Raw genomic sequence first — 10,311 nt, forward strand, 5'->3', positions numbered from 1 at the left:
AAAAGTATCCAATGGATATTCATACATTATTGACAAGCTGGGTGTTAAAGATTAAAGGCAACAAGAGTTGCAGAGAAGCTGATTATAATTTCTCATTTATCTCTCTCTGTTCTCCTCATCACTTACCCCCTGCCACACACAAACATATTTCTCTGCTAGCCACTTGTTGTTTTCAGACAGATCACTTTAAAAAAATCTTATTGTTTCTGTTTATTTCCTTGGCAATTCTCTGTTCACTGGGAGTTTATGCTTTTTTAATCTGTTTATTACACTCTTCCAGCTTTATTTCCTAATCCTCTTTTGTTCTTCCTAGCTTCGTTACTTTTAGACTGGGAAAGCTGCTTCTTTTTTTTTTTTCTTGTGAGCTTTACATGAGTTCTTTAATCATACTAGTAAAAACACATACTCCTGCACCCATCTTCTAAGGAGCCTTCCTTGACAATTCTCTTCCTTCTGACCTCTTTCCAATCTTACTGAGTGCCAAAATCTTAAAAAGCAGCTAATAGGAAGAATTAACAACATTAAAAGCCCTATGTTCACATGATAAAGAATCATGCCCAATCATGCATGCAGTCTTTGAGCAATTACACAGTGCAGTTAAAGAGTCTGCTCCAAGCCACGAGACACAAGCCACACTGCCAGGAGCATGGTGCCTACATCCCTCCAGAGCCTGGCACTCGGAGGAGCCACCCACTCACTCTTTAGGCATCCTTGCAGGCCACAGCCCTTCCCCTGTCCCACCATCCTACCTCCCTTCTTAGTGTTAGCCTCATGCATCATCCCTTTTAAATTGCAAAGGTGTGTCAGTAATGCTCATCATGTATCAACAAGAGTTCACAAATAAGGTCTGATACAATAACGTTTTATTCTCACTTGGCAGAGGTGAGAAATGGCTACGCGCACCATGGAAATTTTGCCTTATGCACCTCAGGAAATATAGTATCTTAATGACTTTTTATAATACAGTTTTCCTTTAATTTAATGATTTGTGAATCTAGTACTGAAGTCTCACAGACTACTCAAAAGACATCAACCCTGTAATAATACAAGTCTAAATGACTGCAGACAGCAATGAATGTTGAGTTAAAGTAATTTCGGAGATGAACCAAATGACAATATTACTTATTCTCAAGATCAGGCTGCATTGATATAACATTTTTATATGTTGATTATGCCAGATTTACAGGATATAGGACTATACTGGTCTTGCTTTCCTTCTTAATAAATACAATGGTGAAGAAATGGGGGTGGTTTCTTTGTGCAGTAAAATCCTGCCACACCAATGGCCAAAAATAATCAAGTGATATTAATCAGTCTCCTTTTCATCTCCATAGAGATTAGAAATATTACAGACAGAAACACAGCTTTAATTAGTCTGGTCACACAAAAGGAAAAACACATGACTACTCTAGCAGATAAATCACAGTAAAGATACAAATCACATCTCAGAAGGTGAACAGTAATTTTCTCCTGGATCTCAAACTAGGTAAAAACCATTATACTTCTTAAACCCTGTAGAAGAATGGCTATATGCCTGTGATTAACACTTTAAAAGTGTTTCTAATATACATGTACTTATTTCTCGGTTTGGTGAATATCAATATATGTAAGCCAAATAGTTACTGAGGCAAACTTCAGGCTGATATTTACTGTGAAGGACAATCAATCTTCAAATTTATTTTCATGTAGTAAACATCACATGGTTCCTAAATTATTAAAATATGCCCCAAGCAATAGACACCTCTCTAACTCCAAGCTGGCTCAAGCACTCAGTGCTCTTAAAGACCTCGGACTGCACCTGAAGTTTCACTTGCCTGACTCTGGTTCACCTATGCATTTGTTCAGTGGAGCTAAACTTTACAAGTAGGTATTTCAGAAACCACTTTTCTGGAAGAGACACTTCAACCCCTTCTTCGTGGCCCAGCATTTGAAACGGATAGACTGGTGCTGCTTTCTAATGCAAATCCGAAGTCTCCTAGGTGGAATGTGATTAGCCAGGGGCAGTCTCACTGGACAGAAAAATCTTCAGCCTGAAACGTTGCCGAGATCGTTACAGATGGCATTTGACAGTGAAGATCAGGATGGATTTGTTCGTATGGAAAGTAAAGCGTAACCAGGGATGGGATTCAAAATAGCCAGAGCGAGGATACAGAAAGGTCCCGAAAAAGTCAAAACTGTACCCGAATTCATGTTGAACTACACTGGTGCAGCACTGCTATGATGGGGGGGGAGCACTAAGTCCCTTCGCTTCCACACAAGCAGCTCCGCAGAGCAGCTCCATCTCCACAATGCACTTGGCACAGTGCAAAGCTACATCTGCAGGATACACATCGCCATCCTCCTGGGGGTTAGGAGCGCTGGAAGCACCGTGTGCTTCGCTCATCAGCTTGCTAGCAGATCTGCTTCGAGCAAACAAGTTACCAGAAGCAGTTAGGCAGCAGAAGAGCCCCTTGCTCTGCAGCTGCCCAGCACTGGCAGGAGGCTCCCCACGCCAGCGATACAGCTGGCTAGCGTGCTGCACCAGCATTGTGCTCGAAGGGTTGCATTTGTCCCCTAATTACCTCGTGGAGTGTAAGCCTACGGAGACCTGAGCATTCGAGGTAAAACTACGACAGCTATAAAGGCCTGAAATGCGATCATACGATGTGCCGCAGAACTGACGGAGCAGCCCCAATTAAAAAGTTGCAAACGAATGGCATTTTGTGTCGTAAAACTGTTCCTCAGCTGTGCCACAGCATGTGCCAGAATGGTTTGAAGATAAGGGGAGCATTTTTAATCCAAACCAAAGTAACTTTATTCACTACACACATACATTTACAATAAGCATGGCTCCACCAGGGCTCACAGGAGAGAGAATGGTTCTCTCGAAAGGTTCCATCAAAACTACATTATGGATACAGAGGAGCACAAAGGGAACCAAATGCACATGGCATGCTAACGAACAGTAATAAAACAGCATTATTAAGACTGCAAATCCAAGCCCTGAAAAAGTTAGGAAATGCCAGAATTCAGGCTGTTTGCGAGAGGACAACTTGCCCCTGCCTCCTGCGGGTATGTGGTCCGGAACAGCCTTCATGACATGAATATTTGTTTTGTCCTCCAGGATCCCTCTGTCAGCTCTCTGAATGGACAATGCTCCCTGAATAAGCAGCAATTCATTTTTTTTTTGCCTTCTCCTAGAAATCCTGTGTGCTGCTTTATGCCTTATTTACTGCTCTGAAAGCAGAATTATTCATTTTTTCAAAGAGTTTTCTCTGGAACTCACTATGTAGTACCAGAGAGCTTCTCAAATATTAATGACAGCTGTTTGCACAACATGCCTTTGAGATGATACGATGTGCACGAAGGTAGCTTGTTTCGGCCTGGGCAGCCTTCAGCTCTTTAACAACTTCACCAGCTCCAACCAGGAAAACATGAGTTGTTCTCCAGAAAGGGTGAGGGTGTGCATGCAACAGCACTGATGAGGAGAGAGAGAGAAGCTGATGCTCGATAGTCCACTGTATTAGGGATTTTATAGGTTTTAACAGGATAGATTTAGGCTCTGCTTCCTTACATGGATCAACAGACTGAGAATATGCCAAAGGAAAGGTATTAATGAGAAGAGCAAGAGTTCACAGCAGTCACAGCACCCCATGCTTTTCTCCATCTCCCTGTCATGGACAAAGCCAGTTTCATACCTCCCAACAGCAACACGCTCCTGCCTGGGTCCTGCTCTTCTCCCACCATGCTGGGAAGGAACGTAAGGGTAACGCAGCCGGTCTCATCACCTATTCACATCAGATCTTCCCTGAAATTTGGGAAACATACACAGTGTAAGGACAATATAATTAATTAGAAGATTGTGTACATCAGAGTAAGGAGTACATTTTTTGGAAAAGAACAATGCAGGTATCAAGGCTTTGATAGTCAACTTTCTATAGTTATGGGGTGCTTAAAAAAAATAATAATTTTTTTGACTGGTTACAAAAGCTGATGTGCTCAACTATTCTCACATGAAGAAAACCAACTATGAGTAGTAATGGATGAGTGACCACCACTTAATTTATGAATTTTTGTTAATTTTTTTTTACTGTACAAGGTAATTTTTCAACATGAATTTCAATGCAAGGAATGGAAATTAGATGAATGAAATAATTTATGGTATTATTGTGTTTTCATCTTTTTAAATTAAATTTTCCTTTGGGGTCAGCTTGGTTGTATTTCCTTTAAATACAGGGACAAGGGTATTTATGTACTCTAGTCCTCACAGCCTGGTAGGTTGCTCACTAGCAGATGTGCATTTATGTAGTTTTATATAACATACATATATATACACACGATACATAGTGTGCATTGTATACACACTACACACTATATATACACGTATATATGTACAGTGATAAGTCCTGCATAGAACAAGAGATGAACAGTCACTTGGAAAAATCTGAAACTCAGTGAAGAAAAGAAAATATAAGCAAAAATAAACTTTGTTTATAAAGACTTTGTCTGCTGAAGAGCTTATTTGCACAATGTTGAAGATTTTATGCTGGATGAATGAGGACCAACAAAAAAGTTGCTGAGCCAAGTTTAAGCAACACATCACTGTTAAACTGTCTAGTTAAACAAACTACCTGTCATGAAAGCCTTCAGCTTCATTGACAAAAATACTAAGGAGAAACTAAAGAGAAACTAAAGCTCACCCAGCTGGAATAATCAGCCAAGAGGACCCAGAGGAGACCAAAGGCAGATAAGCTGGATGAACAGATGCCTTGGAAAATTACATGCAAAAAATAGTTAAGTGAGGGTGAAAAGCAGTGGTGCAGTGTGCTTTATAGAAACTCATCTCAACACCTTCATAAATTGCAGGTTTTAAAGGTTTGCTTCTGCTTTTCTTTCCCCTTTTCTCATTTGTGTATGGAAGTGCAACGGTTGGGTGACTCATTAAGTAGCAATGGATGAGAGCAGTGATCTTTTCTCCTCCAAAATGCAAAGCTGGAGGAGTCACTTAAGTGCACTGGAAGAGTAGTGTTGTTATAGACTTAACCATCAGATATCAGCTCTCTGCTCCTTAAAAATGTTTAACTTTACTTGTCAAGTAAACAACCAGGACAAAATAGAAGTAACCTCCACATTCCCAAATGCTCCAAAGGTTAGATGTGGTGGTAAAAAATGCTAATTTGTCACAGAAAACATTTTGTTGTTGTTGTTTTTGTTGAAATTAAACGAAAATACTGTAAGTAAAAGCTGGCCTTTTTTCTTTTCTTTTTTTTTTTCCTACACTTAAATACATGATTGTTATGTACGCAGGTAGCAAATTTAAAGAACCCATTGTTCTCAAGAAAGCTATTAATAAAGATTTTTTTCGTCCTCTGGGAAGACAAGAGAAATAAAAGGTTTACTATTTTGTAGCCCCAAGACATCTGGAGAGGAATGCACACGTTGCTGAAAGTACCTGAGGCAGCTGGCTGTGTGCACAGTTCCTTTTTACAACATTAGGTCCAGCAGGATGAGAGAGAGCTATTTGTCCTGAGTATATGCCTTGTGTTTTGATATATTTTCAAAAGGAAAAACAGCAGGAAGCGCATACCTTTTTATACTTGAAATGGTGGCATTGAACCTGAAGCACTTGGGGTTCCTGGGCTTTATGGGTACATAATGTAGTGGTGAGAAGGTTATTATATGACAGGAATTATTGCTTAGGCTTTAAGTAAAAAGCAACATTGTATGCGGCATTTTTTTTTTTACAATGTGAATGGACGAAGAAGAGTTCCCAGTTTTCTCTGTACATCAAAATATTTTGTTTCCTTTTGTAGAAAAGAGTGTCTTTGGGTGTGGAATTATGAATAATCCCTGAGGAAGCAGCATTCAGTTGAAGAGCTGACAGCCTTTCCTCGCACGTAATTTCCTCTTTGAGATGCAATGCAGGACAGAGAGCACTTTTGAAGTAATGTCTATTTACAAGTTCTAATAGCTTTGTACACAATGATTTCCTTCATGAGACATCTCAACCACTTCCAATGTATTCTTACACTTTCAAATATCAAGCAAACGTAGTGACAGGTGCTGCAAAGCAGCCAAGGAGATAGCTCTCCCTGTGATTGAGTTATTATGTATTCCATTAGATAGTGCCGCTCAGCTGAGCTTTTGAAGGTGGAAGGTAAGATTAACAGAGGAGGAAAGGCTTCTTGTTAATTAAAGTGATGCACTGCCAATTGTAAGGGCGATCAAATATTGGTTCAGCCTTACCACTGCTGCTTACTTTTAATAGGCAGGAGTATATTTGATGATGGATGATGGAACTGCCCAGCAGAGCAGAGGCTGTATGCAAAGCCGCAGCCTCACCGCTCACCTCTTTCAAGATCAGAAATGTGCAGACTGACAAGACGAAGGCTTGGGAGAAAAATTGTTCAACAAGTGCAAAGAGACCATGGCACTGAACCTGGAAAAAAACTGTTCGTTACTTGACTAAAAGTGTAACAGGGCAGTTTATATGCAGCGTGCTTATTTATCGTAAACGCTGCAGCAAAGCTAATGATTTTTGTTTTAGTTGGAGTTCAGATTCTCACTTTCATCAGCATTATCTTGCAAAATACATTCCCAAGATTATTTTAATTTAGGATTTGACACCAACGATTGCCTTTCTTCCCCTCAAAGGATAAATTAGTTCACAATAAAAGATGCATATTAGGCAATTTATTATGCTAATGACTTGCAGAAAAAAGCCAAATTACCTTGATGGTGGATTATATTGAACAATAAAGAAACACACTCCTTGCAATTCTCAGTAAATGTATAGTTTAGCAGTGGTTAGCTACAGGAAGCCTCCTGGTAGTAGTATCCACGTTAAAGACAAACAGACATGCATTATCAGTAACCACAGTCACAGCGAAACAATGCAGACAGATCTCAGATTTGTAATTAGATCTCATTACCTTACACTCGTCATTTTTAGCTCAGCTTGGAAGCAAAGCTTGTGTGAGCGTGGCATATGGTGCATGTGCTGGCATTTCCCTACCCGATGATTTTAAGATCTATGATCAGACTTCAAACACTTTGAAGGAAAAGTTGAGACTCAAAGAAATTAAGCTTTGTACAAATTTTATGCAAATAGAGAGCCAGGTAGATCAAAAAAAATCCATTAATGATCCTCATTGATACAGAAGCTTAGCATGAACATATGAATTCATAGGAAACAGCTGCTCCCAGAAAGGTTACTCGCTTTGAGGTGTGAAACAACTCTCCCAGGCTATGTGCCCTGCCACTTCTGCTGACATCCCCGAGGACTGAGGACAGACACATTCCTGGGCATGGGGTATCAGGCACATGGGAAAGTAGGAGAGAGCTGCTGCAGGGTACTGTCTATGGATAGTAAAGCTTGCATAGGGATAAGGATACAGGTGGAGAGAGGCATTTTGCACTTCAACCTTGAAATAACGAATGGACCAGCATCCCTAACTTCAATAAAGGCAAGATTCTACAGAAAAATTTAGATGAGTATCAAAAATTATATTTTCAAGTGGGATCTATAACAAGATTCAATCAGACACACAAACACACACACAGAAAAATGTTCCATGAAGACGGAATGAGAAAAGTACAGTTTTATGTGAGCAATAAAATACAGAAAGCTATGTAATTGAAGGAAAAATAGAAAGTGGCCTGAACACTAACCCTGCACCAGTTGCATCAACCAACATCTGAACAACCTAAAGAAGGGTGGAAGCAGCTCAGACTCTTCTAGAGTCTCCGGCAGTAAGAAAAAACAGCAGTAATTTTAAAATGCTATGGTGTAATGAGTTTTGACAACACCTGGTTAGAATGAAAATGAGTCCTTTTTAGTAAATGATTAGAGGGATTATAACCTAAAAGATTAAAGGAAATGCCTCTTCAGAATCTGGTCGGTTTAGATTTCTCAATTCACCTGATTATGGAGTTTTTTCTCCAGTCACTGCTACTGTTACAGAGCACCTCTGAATTAATGGTCCTGGCATACCCATTCTGCTTATTTTAAAGTGACTAATTACAACTAAATTTCTCTTTGCAATTATGTAATCTGCACTGATGAAATTAAGCTTTTATGTGTTTAGTTGGTATTCATTTCCCTGTTTGGGAAAAAGAAAGCCCAAACCATTTGGTTAAACCCTGCATCTCCCCCCATCAGTCACTGAGCGCAGAGACCTTACTGCTCCAACACGGAGAGGCAGTGGCACTGCTCAGAAAGCAAGGACAGAGCTCTGGAGCTGGGTAAGTGAAAGTTCAGCATCACTGTGATAACATCAGAAGATGGAGCTGCAACTCACTCCTTCCGAACTATCATCACGTTATGAAAATGAGTGTTTTCAGTGTGTTCTGTAGCAGGAAATATTTTATCTGCTATAAAAACCAACAGTTTTTTTTAAAAACAATTAAACTCTCAAGCTTCTTTTCAGAATGTAACAAGCTGTGAAAGTCATTTACAGAGTTGGATGTACAGCGCCATCACTTTCATCCTCCAATGTAGTGACAAAAATGCAATATAAATGAAGCTCCATTTTCTTTTCCTTTGTAGATCTGTTCTGCACTGTGTACACCGGATTAAAACCTCAGTTACATAAATAATTAACTAGGACCAACTGAAAGTTAAATGCCACTTTGTAGGAAGAACTACCTACTTCTTTCCTGACTACCATTAGTAGAAAAGCTGAAAACACTTAGAAGAGTGGCTGCCACATCAAAGTGAGTAGGATGTGGGGAAAGTTCTTCCAAAATGTGGTCTCTGAGTAAAGTTAATGCCTTTTCCAACTCAGAGCTTGAATTAGAGGGATGACCTTCTTGCTGCCTGAAGGCAAGTACAGACTTCTGGTGCAGCCACACCAGGAGGGACCTGCCCAACTATCACATTTACCATACACCAGCAATGTCCTTTTTGAGCACGTGAGACATTTGCACTAGGAGGTTTTGCCATTAGGGACAGAACACATCCAGTTTGGGTACACCAGGAAATATTTTCCAATGTAGACAGGACCTCAGTTTTGACAAAATTCATTTTCTGTTACATAAAAAAAGACAGTAACTGACAATTTCCTGATTTCCTTAAACCCCTGTCCATCCCCCTGTGTCCATACAGGATCTAGGTACTTGTGAAATGACGAGTAATTTTGTTATTCATTGGCGTATGAATATTGTTCACATGAAAAACCAAAACACAGGCTGAAGAATATACTGCAAGGAAAAAAAAAAACAAAAAAAAAAAAAAAACACGAATGTTTAAAATATTCGATCAAAACCACAAAAATAGCAAAAAGAAGCTGTGTCTCAAGACAACAGGCACAGATTCAAGCCCTCAGCTTTCTGCTCTCAATACCGCATGACACCAAGCGTGTCATTGGAGCATGCTGTGCCTGATTTCCCATCGCTAAAACAAACACAATAGGCACTAAGATGCTACAAGTGCATGTGGAGAGAGGATTTTGAAACCTGCTTCCTTTGCCACTGGTTTCCATGGAAAATTAGCATCTCCCTCGTTTTAGTAAGACAGCCAAGCTCACTAAAAAACACACGAAAGTTTAGGCAACTGTCATTTTCCTGTGTACAAAAAATAAGAGTGCACGTGTATGAAGGAGAAAAGCAGCAGCAAGTCTGACTGGCCAGGCTGGGGGAAAGGCATCTGGCTCTGGCCATCCCCTGCCCAAGTGCCTCTCCCAGCCTTCCCCACTGATCTGCACTTACCTCTGTGCTGTCTGGCAGTCACCCAGGGGAGCTGCTCCCAGTCCTCAGCTCCTGCCACCCCCCTGCGGCCCTCGTCTCCAGCAATGGAGCAGGACGTGAGTTCCCGGCTCCTAATCATGGGTCATCGCTTCCCCAGAAAGAGGCGTATGATAGTTTGAGGTAGGGATTTCACTTCTGACCACAGGCAGATCCATTCTGCCTTACTTTCGCCATCTGTAGAGTAAATATCCGATCAAAACTACCCACTCAGAGCTGCTCAGTGCTGAATGGAGAGGGCAACTCAGCTTCTCTGCCTTAGAGATAGCAATTTCAACATGGGCTGAATGGTCCTTTAGAAGTTACCTTTCCACTAATGAGGGAGGCTATCCTGAGACTAATTTCCACTGTTTAATGCAGGTGATGTGGAATACAACACCATTTTCTGGAGCTGTATTTATTGCCCTTTTGTATCAGAGGTACAGCTTATTTACTCTCAGGCAACTAGGGAATAGATTATTCAATTAAATGTACAAAAGCGGGTAATTTAGAAAGTTAACTTATGATGACACACCATGGCACCAGCATTGCACTATTAGAAACAATCATCCTGAGTCTGGGAGAAGCATACTGAAGCTGTGCTTCAAT

General features: G+C 40.4%; 1 protein-coding gene across 4 annotated transcripts in view; it reads right to left on the reverse strand.

Annotated features, from left to right (window-relative positions):
- PCDH15 (protocadherin related 15) overlaps positions 1-3,790 on the reverse strand; it is a 773,967-nt gene extending 770,177 nt beyond the window's left edge. For all 4 annotated transcript variants that reach the window (XM_068688403.1, XM_068688402.1, XM_068688399.1 and 1 more), the window contains exon 1: positions 3,678-3,790. The gene's annotated coding sequence lies outside the window, so the exon portion shown is untranslated. The remainder of the gene's footprint in view (positions 1-3,677) is intronic.
- Between the last annotated feature and the right edge of the window lie 6,521 nt (positions 3,791-10,311).

This window comes from Anas acuta, chromosome 7 (genome assembly GCF_963932015.1).
Source record: "Anas acuta chromosome 7, bAnaAcu1.1, whole genome shotgun sequence".
In the NCBI taxonomy this organism is placed as follows: domain Eukaryota; kingdom Metazoa; phylum Chordata; class Aves; order Anseriformes; family Anatidae; genus Anas; species Anas acuta.